This window comes from Schistocerca piceifrons, chromosome 6, assembly GCF_021461385.2.
Source record: "Schistocerca piceifrons isolate TAMUIC-IGC-003096 chromosome 6, iqSchPice1.1, whole genome shotgun sequence".
Lineage (NCBI taxonomy): Eukaryota > Metazoa > Arthropoda > Insecta > Orthoptera > Acrididae > Schistocerca > Schistocerca piceifrons.
In genome coordinates, this window is record NC_060143.1 from 383,295,130 (window position 1) to 383,313,540 (window position 18,411).

The 18,411-nt window shown below is 44.4% G+C and overlaps 1 protein-coding gene across 1 annotated transcript in view; it reads right to left on the reverse strand.

The window, feature by feature from the left end:
- The window catches only part of LOC124803005 (ATP-binding cassette subfamily G member 4-like), a 410,627-nt gene that overhangs the window by 73,613 nt on the left and 318,603 nt on the right, over nucleotides 1–18,411 (reverse strand). The gene's annotated exons all lie outside the window — the stretch shown is intronic.

Consider the following 18,411-nt stretch of genomic DNA (forward strand, 5'->3'; position numbering starts at 1 on the left):
ATTTAAAAGAGCTTTGGAGGACTTACGGTCAAATAAGGCAGAAGGGATAGATAACATTCCATCAGAATATCTAAAATCATTGGGGGAAGTGGCAACAAAACGATTATTCCCGTTGGTGTGTAGAATATATGAGTCTGGCGACATACCATCTGACTTTCGGAAAAGCACCATCCACAGAATTCCGAAGACGGCAAGAGCTGACAAGTGCGAGAATTATCGCACTATCAGCTTAACGGCTCATGCATCGAAGCTGCTTACAAGAATAATATACAGAAGAATGGAAAAGAAAATTGAGAATGCGCTAGGTGACGATCATTTTGGCTTTAGGAAAAGTAAAGGTACGAGAGAGGCAATTCTGACGTTACGGCTAATAATGGAAACAAGGCTAAAGAAAAATAATGACACTTTCATAGGATTTGTCGACCTGGAAAAAGCGTTCGACAATATAAAATGGTGTAAGCTTTTCGAGATTCTGAAAAAAGTAGGGGTAAGCTATAGGGAGAGACGGGTCATATACAATATGTACAACAACCAAGAGGGAATAATAAGAGTGGACGATCAAGAACGAAGTGCTCGTATTAAGAAGGGTGTAAGACAAGGCTGTAGCCTTTCGCCCCCAATCTTCAATCTGTACATCGAGGAAGCAATGATGGAAATAAAAGAAAGGTTCAGGAGTGGAATTAAAATACAAGGTGAAAGGATATCAATGATACGATTCGCTGATGACATTGCTATCCTGAGTGAAAGTGAAGAAGAATTAAATGATCTGCTGAACGGAATGAACAGTCTAATGAGTACACAGTATGGTTTGAGAGTAAATCGGAGAAAGACGAAGGTAATGAGAAGTAGTAGAAATGAGAACAGCGAGAAACTTAACATCAGGATTGATGGTCACGAAGTCAATGAAGTTAAGGAATTCTGCTACCTAGGCAGTAAAATAACCAATGACGGACGGAGCAACGAGGACATCAAAAGTAGACTCGCTATGGCAAAAGAGGCATTTCTGGCCAACAGAAGTCTACTAATTTCAATTACCGGCCTTAATTTGAGGAAGAAATTTCTGAGGATGTACGTCTGGAGTACAGCATTGTATGGTAGTGAAACATGGACTGTGGGAAAACCGGAACAGAAGAGAATCGAAGCATTTGAGATGTGGTGCTATAGACGAATGTTGAAAATTAGGTGGACTGATAAGGTAAGGAATGAGGAGGTACTATGCAGAATCGGAGAGGACAGGAATATGTGGAAAACACTGATAAGGAGAAGAGACAGGATGATAGGACATCTGCTAAGACATGAGGGAATGACTTCCATGGTACTAGAGGGGGCTGTAGAGGGCAAAAACTGTAGAGGAAGACAGAGATTGGAATACGTCAAGCAAATAATTGAGGACGTAGGTTGCAAGTGCTACTCTGAGATGAAGAGGTTAGCACAGGAAAGGAATTCGTGGCGGGCCGCATCAAACCAGTCAGTAGACTGATGACAAAAAAAAAAAAAAAAAAAAAAAAAAAAAAAACAGAGTAAGTATATTAATGTCGCAGTTTGATGTAGCAGTCAGATGGCGATCCAGTAACAGTAAAAAAGGTAAAGAGCAGTTTTGCGTTATTGCAGGTAACGACTGAGGGCCACGACGACGACACATTCTATGTTTCGTCTAAATAATCAGCAAATCACTTTTAATAATCAGCATTTAAATTTTATGCGAAGATTGAGAAAGAGAATTAATTTCAAAGGAAAGATTTCATTTGTTATGATTAAGCAAGAGATTGAAATCCTAAGGGAGGGTTTCATAGGTTATTGTAAAAGGGAAGGTTGCGTAACAAAAGAGATATAGAGGAGAGGGGAAGGTTTCATAGTTGAGTAACAGATTTAGCACGATTAAATTGAGGGATGGCCCTTTGTCCTCCCTGTCGCCACCCCATTACCTCCTGGGACGAAATATGTGGCTGGCTCTGAGCACTATGGGACTTAACATCTATGGTCATCAGTCCCCTAGAACTTAGAACTACTTAAACCTAACTAACCTAAGGACATCACACAACACCCAGTCATCACGAGGCACAGAAAATCCCTGACCCCGCCGGGAATCGAAACCGGGAACCCGGGCGCAGGAAGCGAGAACGCTACCGCACGACCACGAGTTGCGGACACGAAATATGTTTACCCAGCGTGTAGTGTTATTTACGTGATAGTCACCGAAAGTTTTCTAAATGTTTTCGTATCGTGTAAATGAAGCGGTACTAGTGGGATGTGAGATGTAGGGAAACTGCCTTGTAACTAATTGCAGTAAGGCCAGCACACCGAGTCTCGTTGTTAATCCGCCAGGCTGATTCGACCCGGTGCCGGCGCTTCTCCCCGTCTCGAAAGCGGCGCTTTAACGGGCAGGGCTATCCGGTCAGATTAATTCCAACAACTTGTTCGCGTTAAACTGTAATAAGCACTCACGACAAAATAATAGTTACGCCCTGAGGACATGTACATGTAAACACATTCGCCACAACCCACTGTATGATGAATGGCAGAGGGTACCACGCACCACTATAACTGACTTCATTTCCTGTTCCACTAGCAAACAGAGCGAGGGAAAAGCCACGATCTAAAAGTCTCTGTGAGAGCCTTAGATTTTCGCATCTTATCTTCGTGGTCCTTCCGTGACATATACGTTGGCTATAGAAGAATCGTTCTGCAGTCTGCCTCAAATTCCTGTTCTTTAAATTTCTGTAGCATTGATTCGCGAAAAGAGCGTCGTTTTCCATCCAGGGATTCCCATTTCTTCTCAGTGATAATTGTGAGCAGATCAAACGAACCGATAACAAATCTAGCAGCACGACTGTGAATTGTTTCGACGTCTTCCAATATTCCGACCTGGTGGAGATCCCAAACACTCAAGAATGGGTCGCACTAGCGCCCTATTCGCCGTCTCCTTTACCTATAAACTACACATTCACGAAATTCTCCCAATAAAATGAGGTCAAGCATTCACCTTACGTGCTACCGTCCTTACGTTCTCATTATGTTTCATATCGCTTTGCAACGTTACGAATAGGTATTTAATTGACGTGACTGTGTCAAGCAGGCCCCTACTAATGCTGTATTCGAACGTTACTTGATAGTTTTTTCTAATCATCCACCTCAACTTATATTTTTCTACATTTGGAGCAAGCTGCCATTCATCGCACCAACTAGAAAATCTGTCTACAGTCATCTTGTATATTTCTACAGTCACTCAAGGACGACACCTCCTCGTACACCAAAGTGTTATCTCACAGGCTCTGAGCACTATGGGACTTAACATCTGAGGTCTTCAGTCCTCTAGAACTTAGAACTACTTAAACCTAACTAACCTAAGGACATCGCACACATCCTTGCCCGAGGCAGGATTCGAACCTGCGACCGTAGCGGTCGCACAGTTCCAGACTGAAGCACCTAGAACCGCTCGGCCAAGAGAACAAGAGTGGTCCTGTCACACTTCCCTGGGGCACTGCTGACAATACCCATGTCTCTCATGAACATTCACCGTTGAGGACGATGTACTGGTTTATATTACTTAAAAAGGCTTCAAAGTCAAATGTGTGGGAACCTAAATCGTATGCACGGACCTTCGACAACAGTCTTCAGTGGGGCGCCGATCTATCGCATGCACTTCGATGTTGATCGAACCTGCCGGTATCAGATCTACAGTGCGCTCGTGAATTTCTTCGATGTCGTCCTTTAATCTGAAACATTCGAGCAGTAATCAAGAGTAGATCGTAGTAGTATTCTATATGCGACCACATTTAGAGAAGAACCACACTTTTCCCGATCCCCTTTACCCTCGGGAAAGATTCCCGGTAGTCACGCTAATACGAGGGTTGGAACTTAAATAGTGGCAACTACTTTTTCACAACCGATACAAAAGAATTACATGTTTGTACCTGTTACTGGCCTTCAAAGTAGTCACCAGCGTTGTGTAGATCCCGTTGCCAGCGATGTGGAAGGCGTAGTATACCGTTAGCAGAGCCTGTTCTGTTGATGGTGCGACTGGAGCGATCTACTGTCTGTTGAATCTCTGAAACAGTTCTGAAGCGAATGCCACGAAGTGGTTCCTTCATCTTCGGAATCAGATCAAAGTCACAAGGCTTTAAGTCTGGGGAATATGGTGGATGATGCAGTACTTCCCAGTCACATCGACCGAACAGAGCAGCCACAGCTTGCGCTGTATGTGCCCGCGCATTGTCGTTCAAAACGATGGGTGGGTTGCGCAGAAAGCGTCGCCGCTTCTTTCGCGAAGCTTTTTCTTGGAGCATCACCTGCGACCAGCTTTGCGAAAGATGCGGCGACACTTTCTGCGCAACCTACCCATCATTTTGCACGACAATGCGCGGGCGCATATAGCGCAAGCTGTGGCTGCTCTGTTCGGTCGATGGGACTGGGAAGTACTGCACCATCCACCATACTCCCCGGACTTAAGTCCTTGTGAATTTGATTTGATTCCGAAGATGAAGGAACCACTTCGTGGCATTCGCTTCAGAACTGTTTAAGAGATTAGAGAGGCAGTAGACCACTCCGTTCGCACCATCAACAGAACAGGCTCTGCTAACGGTATACTAAGCCTTCCACATCGCTGGCACCTAGTTCTTCATAGCGCTGTTGATTACTTTGAAGGATAGCAACAGGTGCAAATATGTAACTCTTTTGTACCGGTTGTGAATAAATAGTTGCCACTATTTAAGTTCCAACCCTCGTATTTATCACACGGCCCCTAGCCTCGATAACTACCTCGATTCAGCGAAGAATAGTATCCAGACATTTTCGCGTACATCATATGAAAAAATGGCTCTGAGCACTATGGGACTTAACATCTGAGGTATTCACTCCCCTAGAACTTAGAACTACTTAAACCTAACCAACCTAAGGACATCACACACATCCATTCCCGAGGCAGGATTCGAACCTGCGACCGTAGCGCATCATATGAAGTTAAAGCGTTGATTGCTAACAACATCCTATGAGACGACTAAATTACGCGGGCGTGGACTGCTACGTTTCACCTGATGTCTCAAATAGTCCCAGACATCTTGCGTGGTTTTATGATGGGATAGTTTATAGGAGCAATCGAGTTGCAGCGATGTGCCTTAGTGTTTGTCGAACCAGAAACATAATCGTGGAGCCCTGTCAACACGGCTATTGTAATAATGGAAGACGAGAGTGTTTACAACGCATTCGTCTTGAAAACGTTAAAGAAAGTACAACATTTGCTCACCGGGGATGTTGAAATAAATATCCTGGTTCATGTTCACGGCAACCTGTATGTTTGGGCCCAAGCCCTGGTACGAAAAGCACCAACAAATATTACAGAGCCACCGCCAGCATGAACTATACGCTCCACACATTGAGCGCTAAACGCCTCAGTGTGTCACCAGTGTACTCCTCGCCTTGTATCATTAGAACATACGCAAAATCGCGACTCGTCGACCATATTACAGGCATCCAATCAACTACTGTCCAGTGTTTGTGTTGTGTGGTCCTCTGAAGATGTGTAGCTTCATACGCCGCTGGGCGTAATTGCCTTTGGCGGGGTCCGAGATTTCAAATGTGCATTGTGTGCAATGCCCTTCGCAGTGTCAGAAAACTAATTTAGATCGACATGTGTTCACTGACGGTATCAATTCCTGTCGGGTTTGAAAGCCATTGTCATTGACAAAGCGGTACATTCGTCTTCAACTGCTGTCGGTTAGGCACTTTTCGCGACCAAATTTCTTACACAGTGTTACATAGAAGCCTGCGATACAGTATTCCTTGTAAACATGGTGGGCAGTCCGCCTTCTTTTGCAACAGATCAGGCAACTTAATTGGTGATGCGGCCCTAGGACATCCAAACACAATACGCTATGTGATCAAAAGTATCCGGACACCTGGCTGAAAACTGACTTACAAGTTCCTGGTACCCTCCATGAGTAATGCTGGACTTCAGTATGGTGTTGGCCCATTCTTAGCCTTGATGACTCCTTCCACAGGTACACGTTCAGTCTGGTGCTGGAAGGTTTCTGGGGAATGGGAGCACAATCTTCACGGAGTGCTGCACTGAGGAGAGGTATCGGTGTCAGTCGGTGAGGCCTGGCACGAAGTCGCCGTTCTAAAACATCCCAAAGGTATTTTATAGGGCTCAGGTCAGGACTCTGTGCAGACCAGTCCATTACAGGAATGTTATTGTCGTGTAACCACTCCGCCACAGACCGTGCACTATGAACAGGTGCTCGACCGTGTTGAAAGATGCAATCGCCATCCCCGAATTGCTCTTCGACAGTGTGAAGCAAGATTGTGCTTAAAACATCAATGTAGGCCTGTGCTGCGATAGTGCCACGCAAAACAACAAGGGGTGCAAGCCCCACGGTGAAAACACGACCACACCATAAGATCACCGCCTCCGAATTTTAATGTTGGCACTACACACAGTGACAGATGGCGTTCAGTGGGCATTCGCCATACCCACACCCTACCTTCGGATCGTCACATTGTGTACCGTGATTTGTCACTTCACAAAACGTTTTTCCACTGTTCAGTCACCCAATCTTTGCGCCCTTTACACCAAGCGAGGGGTCGTTTGGCACTTACCGGCGTTATGCGTGGCATATGAGCAGCCGTTCGACCATGAAATCCAAGATTTCTCACCTCCCACCTATCATAGTACTTTCAGTGGATCCTGATGCAGTTTGTAATTCCTGTGTGATGGTTTGGATAGATGTCTGCCTATTACACATTACGACCCTCTTCAACTGTCGGTGGTCTCTGTCAGTCAACAGACGTGGTCAGCCTGTACACTTTTGTGCTGTACATGTGCCTTGACGTATGCACTTCACTATCGCATCGGAAACAGTGGACTTAGGGATGTTTAGGAGTGTGGAAATGTGGCGTACAGACGTATGACACAAGTGACACGCCATCACCTGACCACGTTGGAAGTCCGTGAGTTCCGCGGAGCGCCCCATTCTGCATTCTCACAATGTCTAATGACTACTGAGGTCGCTGACATGGAGTGCCTGGCACTATGTGGCAGCAAATTGCACCTAATATGAAAAACGTACGTTTTGGTGGGTGTCCGGATACTTTTGATCACATAGTGTATAGCCTTCAGCCGTTTGCGCTTCGCAGTTGAAAGCTGTCAAAAGTGCTGTCAGGTGTCAGCGATTTCCTTAAGTTGGCTGATTTTAGTACAAAAGGATAGATGTATCAAAACTTCACACATGATGCGCCAGTGTTTCACGCATCTCAGTGTTTGTGATTTTCTATCTCCTGATCTAAAAGCCATGTTGTTGTTGTTGTGGTCTTCAGTCCTGAGACTGGTTTGATGCAGCTTTCCATGCTACTCTATCCTGTGCAAGCTTTTTCATCTCCCAGTACCTACTGCAACCTACATCCTTCTGAATCTGCTTAGTGTATTCATCTCTTGGTCTCCCTCTACGATTTTTACCCTCCACGCTGCCCTCCAATACTAAATTGGTGATCCCTTGATGCCTCAGAACATGTCCTACCAACCGATCCCTTCTTCTGGTCAAGTTGTGCCACAAACTTCTCTTCTCCCCAATCCTATTCAATACTTCCTCATTACTTATGTGATCTACCCATCTAATCTTCAGCATTCTTCTGTAGCACCACATTTCGAAAGCTTTTATTCTCTTCTTGTCCAAACTATTTATCGTCCATGTTTACTTCCATACATGGCTACACTCCATACAAATACTTTCAGAAATGACTTCCTGACACTTAAATCAATACTGGATGTTAACAAATTTCTCTTCTTCAGAAACGATTTCCTTGCCATTGCCAGCCTACATTTTATATCCTCTCTACTTCGACCATCATCAGTTATTTTGCTCCCGAAATAGCAAAACTCCTTTACTGCTTTAATTGCCTCATTTCCTAATCTAATTCCTTCAGCATCACCTGACTTAATTAGACTACATTCCATTATCCTTGTTTTGCTTTTGTTGATGTTCATCTTATATCCTCCTTTCAAGACACTGTCCATTCCATTCAACTGCTCTTCCAAGTCCTTTGCTGTCTCTGACAGAATTACAATGTCATCGGCGAACCTCAAAGTTTTTATTTCTTCTCCATGAATTTTAATACCTACTCCGAATTTTTCTTTTGTTTCCTTTACTGCTTGCTCAATATACAGATTGAACAACATCGGGGAGAGGCTACAACCCTGTCTTACTCCCTTCCCAACCACTGCTTCCCTTTCATGTGCCTCGACTCTTATAACTGCCATCTGGTTTCTGTACAAATAGTAAATAGCCTTTCGCTCCCTGTATTTTACCCCTGCCACCTTTAGAATTTGAAGCCATACAATGATATAATTTTGTCTGTACATTTAGTGGCATATGTAGATACTGTCTGCAAAATTTATTGCGAACAGAGTTAGTACCAAAGAAGTAATAAATTTAAACGTCATGAGCAATGCGGCAATTTTTCACGCATCCCAGTGTTTATGGCGTCATATCGCTTAACTATTGCGTTACCACGATATAATGTTGTAGGTGCATTTAGAGGCCGGCCGGAGTGGCCAAGCGTTTCTAGGCGCTACAGTCCGGAACTGCGCGACCGCTACGGTCGCAGGTTCGATTCCTGCCTCGGGCATGGATGTGTGTGATGTCCTTAGGTTAGTTAGGTTTAAGTAGTTCTAAGTTCTAGGGGACTTATGACCTCAGCAGTTGTGTCCCATAGTGCTCAGAGCCATTTTGCATTTAGAGGCATATGTGGAGGCTGTCTGAGAAATGCGTTAGTAGCGAAGAAGTAATAAATTTAAGAGTCTTGCGTGATGCAGTAGTTCTCCAAGCACCTAATTATTTATGACGTCATATCTCCTGAATTACAATACGTAGGAGGTTCTTACCCCCACTACGAATGTTGTGTACAGTCAGCGATGTGTATACCAAGTTTGGTTCAAACGGTCCCGCTGATTCAGGAGGAGATATGGAACGTATACACATACACACAGACATGCATACATCCACTTTTATAATACGCATCGATTCTGCTTATGCATTTAACGTTTCGCTGACAACGAGATCGTGAAAGAAGAAACATGGTGTCGACTTCAGCGCGCGACTGACGACGACCTTGGCTTTACCTGGAATCTATACTTAGAGGAAACTCGTGGAGTAACGTAACCCAGACCGCGGCATCGGCATTCTAAGAATGGCAAGCACCGAAATTAGCACCCCAAGGTAAGTTTGTGTTTTAGAATTCTGTCTTTAGAGTCACAGCCTCAGAAGAAGGTTTTCTCGCCTCTCAGGGGTTACAGTTTCTCGGCTGTTCTACATCATCGTTAGATAATGTTAATGGCCTGCTAACGACTACCATTACGCGGTCAGGGTAAATGTCTCGCAGCCAACTGGAAACTGTTATGACCAACAGTTATTTCAAGGAACTTCCCATTCGCTTACCTGGAGCTACAAAGCGAATGCAGCGAAGTTTTGGCCTTAAAATTTCGCCATGCGCTTTGTGTGGCCGGTATCGGTAGGTAGGGAGCGCCAGAGTACAATAGTTAAGACAATGGACACCAATTCAAATCTGAGTCTGGCTCTCCTGATTTAGATGTTTCTGTGGTTTCCTTAAATCACCTGAATATCAGGATGGTTTCAACGAGAACACCACATGCAACAAACCACATCTTAGAAGCAGTATGATACGTATCTCCGTCAAAGTTCTAGCAGACTTAAAAAGGACGTAGCTCTTCAATTAACTGAATAGTACAGTAACTAGGTATTTTTCACTGTTCTGTGATGTATACTACACTGTCGGATGAACGTGGGGAAGTGATTTGAAATAATGTGTTACAGATGTGTTAACGAATCAGTTTTTTACGGGGCGACGTATTAGACTTCTCACAGAGCTTTTTGTGCAGTTTTGTTGATGCAATAGACAGTTAACCTTACAGATTTATGAGTACTTCACATCTGCCAGTTAAAGAAAACTGCGACACGTGATTTTAATACCGTCTGTTACCGCATTCCGTTGTCGCATTTAACAACACAAAGTGGACAAATGGTGACAGGAAGCCTGTGCGTGGCCGTGATTTTGCCTCTTCTTTTCGTCGGATGCAAGACGTCGAGTGTCCCGATAGACCAATGTGGCGTCCAATCCACAGTTTGTGGAAGGTGTAGTTCAGACCGAAAGTGATTCCCTGATATTTTGGGATTGTTTCACCTACCTTGACTTGGGCCTACTCACTGAGATTATTGTTGGCGTGGAATAGCGACGGTGGTTTTCGCTAAATCAACCGGCTTTCGGTTATACCGTGTTTTTCGTCTAGAGTTCCATCTGATTTCTAAAACTGCTCAAAGTAACCGTGTAAGGTAGCAGATTTTGCACCTTACATGATGCTACATCAGTACTAATACACCGAATACACAGAGATAGCCATTTAAAAAAAAAGAGATTATTGGCCCACCGGTAGGAAAGAATGGACACAGAAAAGGTAGTTGTGTGTGTCATGTCAAACTAACGAGATGGCCGCAGAGGCTGGAACACGGCCGGAACCCTTCGTCGGCTGGCACTTCAGGCCACCAAAGACGTTGGGAGAGGCTGGACCATCACAACAAGAAGTCAGAAGGACCTATATGCGAAAGAAAGAAAGAAGATTTTGCGCCACAGTGGAAAATTTGCGGAAGGCTGTGACGGGATTGGCGCAGAGCGCGTAGAGATACATTAAGAGTTTGGCGGCAACAGTAACCGCGGGAGAATTCTGTGTCGTGATTGGCTACTAATGCGCACGGATACATGCGGCGAAGAGCGGCCTAGTTTGCAAAAATCTGATAGGACTCTGGGGGGCACTGTAATTCTAAATGAGTTCGGAGTCCACTAGCTCTTTGACGGGCGCTCTCTGAGTCTGTGTCCGTTCAGGCAGAACTTCACTAGAGTCACTTGCGGGTTCAGTATTGCCTTAAGGAGTTAGGAAAAGAGGTTACATTGTGCCAGTGATAGGCTAGTTAGGTTAGCGACTGTATTGGATTGGCCGGGAGGAGGGGCCGAGTGGTTCTAGGCGCTACATCTGGAACCGCGCGCAGGTTCGAATCCTGCCTCGGGCATGGATATGTGTGTGATGTCCTTAGATTAGTTAGGTTTAAGTATTTCTAAGTTCTAGGGGACTGATGACCTCAGTAGTTAAGTCCCATAGTGCTCAGAGCCATTTGAAGCCATTTTGTATTGGATTGTCATGTTAGGCTGGAAATATTGCTCATCCTGCTTTCCGAATAAATCTTAATTTGGTGTCATATGCTAATCACCGCATTATTGATTTCGTAGCTAGCAATCACCATATTTTTGTTTAATAATTAGAGTGTAATGATAATTTCTATGCAAACAATACTCCGGGCATAACCGCGCGTCTAAACAGAGCCAACTTACGTCAGGTAGCAACTCAAGGTCGACTAAGACTACCAGTAGATATTTTTCAATGTATCGATAATTTTACAATAAAACCTCCCGTACGTTGCAACCGTTTCTTCAAATAGCCGATCTTCGGTTTTCTATTGCTATTATAGATATCGAACAAAGACTGAAAAACTTTAAGACACCATCAAAGTTTTGAATTACGCGTTTCAAGATATACAGAATGTCACCAAACGATACCGACAAACTTTGAGGGCCTGTAGAGGGTATGTTGAGGAACAAATTGGGTGTAGAACCGGTGTCCGCGAACTTCATCTAACGACGCTGCAGTACGTCGAAGCTTTAGTCACCAGTGCCTAACCCTAGGCCATCCTTTCGGCAACAGACGTGACTTTGTATGCTGACAGGCCGTGAGCGAGATCTCTCGCAATACCGTTTGTTATTCTGTGATCGCGACTGATTGCCACGATCACCAGCGGCTATGAATGCGACGCTCTGCTGCCTTGGTGGATGACGGTTTCGGACACGGATTCACATCCACAGTTTACTTTTCTCCTGTATAACTAAAACATTGGAGATTTTGAAGGATTCCAGGAGAAAAACTGCGGATGGACACCTGTGTCCAAAATTGTCATCCAACAAGGCAACAGAACACTGCAGTCATGAAGTAACTAGCTTCTGGTTCCTTATTTTATCAGTTCAGCTGATTTTTAACATTCTTCTCTTGCGTCACATCTCGATCGCTTCGATTCTCTTCTGCTCGGTATTCCCTCTGTCCCCCCCGCTGTGCTCCAAACGTACATTCTCAGAAATTTATTCCTCAAATTAAGACCTATGTGTGATACCAGTAGACTTCTCTAGGCCAGGAAAGTCCTCTTCGCTAGTGCTAGTAAACTTTTTATGTCTTCCTTGCTTCGTCCGTTACGGGCTATTTTTCTGCCAAGGTAACAGAATTTAATTAACTGTGTCTACTTCATGACCACCAATTTTGATGTTAACTTTCTCGCTATTCTCGTCTCTCCTACTTCTCATTACTTTTCTCGTTTTCTGGTTTATCCCCCATCCATATTCTGTACTCTGTAGGCTGTTCATTCCATTCAGCAGCTCCTGCAATTGTTTTGTACTATCACTGAGGATAGCAATGTTATCAGTGAATCTTATCATTGATATCCTTTCATCCTGAACTTTAATCCCAGTCTTGAACCTTCCTTTTATCTGTAACTGTTTCCTCGATGTGTAGGTTGAGCAGTAGGGGCCAAAAGACTGCATCACCTTTATTCTTGGCGTTCCGATCTTACCGTTCCCTGTTGGTTCTTGTAAATACTTATACCAGAAAGAAAAATGCTGCTATCGTAGCACGAAAAGGCGGATATGTCCTGGGAAGAGATAGGGATTAAAAGAAGTGCACTAGCTTTCCGACTTGCCTCGCAGCTTCAAAGAAATTTAAATCGAAACATCTTGATATAATTGCGCCTTTTTACTTGTTGGTATTAATACCTATATCATGTAATAAAATGCTTGATGTCGTGTCGTATAAAATAACACGTCGTCCAACGTGGAATTTGTCGTGTCGAGCAATATGGTGCAACGTATCAAACATTAGGATGCATGCATCCACACTTACTATTATAGATGCATCCCCACTTTCGCTTACCTCCTACTGTAGATGCATCCCACTCCCCATACGCAGATACATTTGTGTCCATTTGTTCTTTCACCCCTCAGCATACATTTAACAGGTCACCATACATGTAACAGGGTTTGTTTTTGGGGGGGAAATAGACCCCTAGGGGAAAAATACCATCCTCCCACTAAGAAATCAAGAAATTGCTTTAGCGTCCTCTAGGAACAAATTCATCCTCAGAAATTTTATCCCCCTAGAAAAACGTTTTTTAGTCATTACATATGCCCTTCAGTCGTAAAATTTTCTATGGCTGGCGAATGTTACGGATTTTGGGCACTGGATCAGGAACTGTAGCATATAAATTGCGACATGCAGGTGTGCCAACACCTCGCAGCTAAGAGTACTAAGTGTGCTGGGGATACAGGATTAACTTGTAAAAAAGCGCCATTAGGTCAAGATGTTTCGATTTAGATGTCCTTGAACATACCAGATAAGTCGAAAAGCTAGTACCCTTTTTTTACGCCCCTCACTCTGCTCAGGACATATTCTTCGCCTTTGTTTGTGCTATGATAGGTGCAATTTTCATTCTGGGTCCCAAGTTTTACCCTACAATAATCCTGACATTTTTGTAACCGACTAGATTTTTCTTGACTCGGGAAACGACTGATCCGGTTTAGTCGCTGGTAATTCATCGAAGATAGTGAGACAACAGCTGAACATGAAATACTTTAATAATGATAACTGAAACCAACAGTGGTATTGTAATCCAACGTCGTTTATTCAAAACATGCTACCAGTGCCATCAACGCAAAAATCGTAGTGACAAAGATCAACGGAGTCTTGAAACGGAAGTAGTACAACTTATTCAGCATATTACGCCAGCATGTGCAACCAAAAAGATCAAGTGCATCAGGTTTCACAGGATTAGTGGATAAAAAATTTCGTATTGATTTTATCCAATTGGTTACCTACGTGCAAAGTCTGAACCGATTCGGACAAGTTAAAAGAATAGAAACACCCAGAAACATGTGTTTTTTACACGTTTTTGTATGTAAATTGCGAATGGTCCACATACAGATGGTGCCAATAGCTGAGCATGAACCACAATTGAAATCTTTTGCGAAAGGAATTAATCGATTCGCACAATTTGCCTGACGCCAGCTCCTGTTTGTCGTTCAAACTATGCTTAATATACTGTAACAACGCTATAGTAAGACAGATGTTCGAATGGCTATGAAAATGGCCGCTAATCCCGGCTAAAAAAAAAAAAAAATTACTCCATGTTCCTAGTTCAAGTAGCAACCGAGCCCTTCCACCCCCCCCCCCCCCACCCTCCTAACACTACTCACCTGTCTGCCCCTTCCCAAACCACGAGTGCACGACCTTTCCAGACATATTTTTCCAACGCTTCCACTCTGTAACAATTATCCTTATTTCCCTATGGCTTACTACAATTTTTCTCAGCATTTAAAACGTCTTGCACCATTTTACACTGACGAACTCTTTTTATAGGTCGATAAATGATATGAGTGCGTCTTCATTTTTCTTCAGTCTTTCTTCCATTATCAAGCGGAACGTCAGAACTGCCTCTCTGGCGCCTTTACCTCGGTATTATATCAACCAGTAATGACTAGTATAACTGACGATTAGGTTGAACTGTTTGGCAGTCACAGAGTTTAATTAGTAAGGACGATCAGACTACATCTCTGACAGTTGACCATGTCCCGTGGGACTCCAGCAAGATCCTTCTTGTGGACAAAATGAATCCGTCGCCGACTTCAATCATGTACCACTCGAAGTCACACATTGCTCTCATCCTTTCATTGAAACTGAATGCTAGATAGCCTACCCGTCTGTGGATTCTGCTGTTGTATGTAATAAACTCACACACCAAAGTGATTCAATAAAAAAATTGTTTTATACAGTACATAGTCATCTGATCCTTATTGTTCAGAGAAATTACTAATATGTGAAATTCTTAAATTATCCGCAGAAATGGATGCAGGAGGGAAGGAAGGAAAATTAGAGTTAGACATTCCATTGACGAAGTGGTCAATAGGGCCTGATCACGAGCTCGGATTGGAAAAGTGTGGGGAAGGAATATGGCTCTGTCTTTTTCCAAGAAACCAATCCTGCATTCACCATCATCGACTAGGAACACCGCAGATCGTTCTAAAAGCAGAGACAATTCTGGCCGTAGAAAATGTTTCCCCTCGTCTCTTTAAAGAGTAGCACAGTGTGTTATGACGATGTCATCGGCATGACGTTTAGATGAGTCGGAATTTTCAAGTACGAATAAGCTTCCAAAGTAAAAATGGTTCAAATGGCTTGAGCACTGTGGGACTTAACATCTATGGTCATCAGTCCCCTAGAACTTAGAACTACTTAAACCTAACTAACCTAAGGACATCACACAACACCCAGTCATCACGAGGCACAGAAAATCCCTGACCCCGCCGGGAATCGAACCCGGGAACCCGGACGTGGGAAGCGAGAACGCTACCGCACGACCACGAGCTGCGGACACTGCCAAAGTAAACCAGGAGGAAACGGAACTGAAAATGTGAAACACACAAACGCCTGTGACGATACAGATGGACACGGAACAGGCTTTAGAGAACTTTTTTAAAAAATGTAATCACCTTCTTTACTTTCAGTTCCATAGTCACTATGAACTAGTTAAAAGCTTTGCCCCACTGGAGATGCAACTTTTTGACAAAAATCGAAATTTGTTTATTGCTACTCTACTCCAAGAACCATAGTCAAATGATACTTCAAATCATGAGAAAGATACATTGACTGCATACTGAGACAAACCAACATGCACTTTCTGATGTCAAACATATTACTGCATCGGAGCGTGGAAACAAATTTCCCTATCATATTGGTATGCGAACACACATTTTTCATGCACAGGTATCAGTAAGCTCCAGTCAGCTTTCTTTCTTTCCTGTATACTGATATGTAAAGAGACTCTTCGCATTTCATGTAATCTTTGAACTTTACTTTCCGACAGAGTGTAATGTGTAAGCGTGTGCATATACGTGGCAGGAAAAGGTGGCTGTGGGCATCACAAGAGTGTGACGTCCATGTAATCTGGCAGTATCGATACGAGCTGGAGACATGTGCGGTGACCTGTTTCTCAGGACTGCCATAGTTTATACAATTGTATGCAGTTTTGTATTGTCTGTAGCTTCCTATCATGTAAATAATGTGTGAAGTACTCGATGAGCTATCTTTTGTAAGAACTAAATTCGATTAGACTTCTAGTAGCTTTCTGTTTTATCACCGAAACAGTTAACCGAAAGTCAAAGAAACTAGTGGAACATATTTCGCCTTTTGTAATATGACGAAAGACCAGGCCTCTGACGCGTACGTTCTCGGATGAGGGTATGACGTCTATCGTCTTATCGTCTGCGAGCAGTCGTCCACATTCCAGAGATGCTAACGACGGTAACAGGTGAACCTCTGACGGTTCTCACTGTTCCAGTGAACTTCGTTGTCCTGAGATAACAAAGTGTCCTTTTTGCAATCCGCTACAGTATGCTTCCAAATTCTCTGTACTTGGAATCTATGGTATGACTTCTCCTATTACATCCTTTTAAATATTGTTGACGAAGTGACTTATGACTTTCATTTAACTTTTCGGTCAAACCTGCACACATAGGTATAGATGTCAAACAACTAATAAACAACTAATTTATTGATGCGGATATTTTCCGTAGCAAGCATATAAATATTCTTTTTATAAATTAAACGCAAAAGAAAATCCCACAAAACTGGAAGAAAGCGAAAGTAGGCCTAATATTAGCGTAGGCTACAACACAGATGCCAAAATTGTTTCCACTGAACCCACAAAAATAGGACTACTTGAGAAAGTTAAAAACGGGATGACAATACCAAACTAAAAGCAAGAGCTATTCATCTGCTTATCAAATAGGTTTTAGGAAAGAACGTTCCAACTTCTGAGCTAGTTCTACTTAAAAGATTACTGGAAAACAGCAGTGAAACAAAAAAGTTAACGATTATACACTCCTGGAAATTGAAATAAGAACACCGTGAATTCATTGTCCCAGGAAGGGGAAACTTTATTGACACATTCCTGGGGTCAGATACATCACATGATCACACTGACAGAACCACAGGCACAGAGACACAGGCAACAGAGCATGCACAATGTCGGCACTAGTACAGTGTATATCCACCTTTCGCAGCAATGCAGGCTGCTATTCTCCCATGGAGACGATCGTAGAGATGCTGGATATAGTCCTGTGGAACGGCTTGCCATGCCATTTCCACCTGGAGCCTCAGTTGGACCAGCGTTCGTGCTGGACGTGCAGACCGCGTGAGACGACGCTTCATCCAGTCCCAAACATGCTCAATGGGGGACAGATCCGGAGATCTTGCTGGCCAGGGTAGTTGACTTACACCTTCTAGAGCACGTTGGGTGGCACGGGATACATGCGGACGTGCATTGTCCTGTTGGAACAGCAAGTTCCCTTGCCGGTCTAGGAATGGTAGAACGATGGGTTCGATGACGGTTTGGATGTACCGTGCACTATTCAGTGTCCCCTCGACGATCACCAGTGGTGTACGGCCAGTGTAGGAGATCGCTCCCCACACCATGATGCCGGGTGTTGGCCCTGTGTGCCTCGGTCGTATGCAGTCCTGATTGTGGCGCTCACCTGCACGGCGCCAAACACGCATACGACCATCATTGGCACCAAAGCAGAAGCGACTCTCATCGCTGAAGACGACACGTCTCCATTCGTCCCTCCATTCACGCCTGTCGCGACACCACTGGAGGCGGGCTGCACGATGTTGGGGCGTGAGCGGAAGACGGCCTAACGGTGTGCGGGGCCGTAGCCCAGCTTCATGGAGACGGTTGCGAATGGTCCTCGCCGATACCCCAGGAGCAACAGTGTCCCTAATTTGCTGGGAAGTGGCGGTGCGGTCCCCTACGGCACTGCGTAGGATCCTACGGTCTTGGCGTGCATCCGTGCGTCGCTGCGGTCCGGTCCCTGGTCGACGGGCACGTGCACCTTCCGCCGACCACTGGCGACAACATCGATGTACTGTGGAGACCTCACGCCCCACGTGTTGAGCAATTCGGCGGTACGTCCACCCGGCCTCCCGCATGCCCACTATACGCCCTCGCTCAAAGTCCATCAACTGCACATACGGTTCACGTCCACGCTGTCGCGGCATGCTACCAGTGTTAAAGACTGCGATGGAGCTCCGTATGCCACGGCAAACTGGCTGACATTGACGGCGGCGGTGCACAAATGCTGCGCAGCTAGCGCCATTCGACGGCCAACACCGCGGTTCCTGGTGTGTCCGCTGTGCCGTGCGTGTGATCATTGCTTGTACAGCCCTCTCGCAGTGTCCGGGGCAAGTATGGTGGGTCTGAC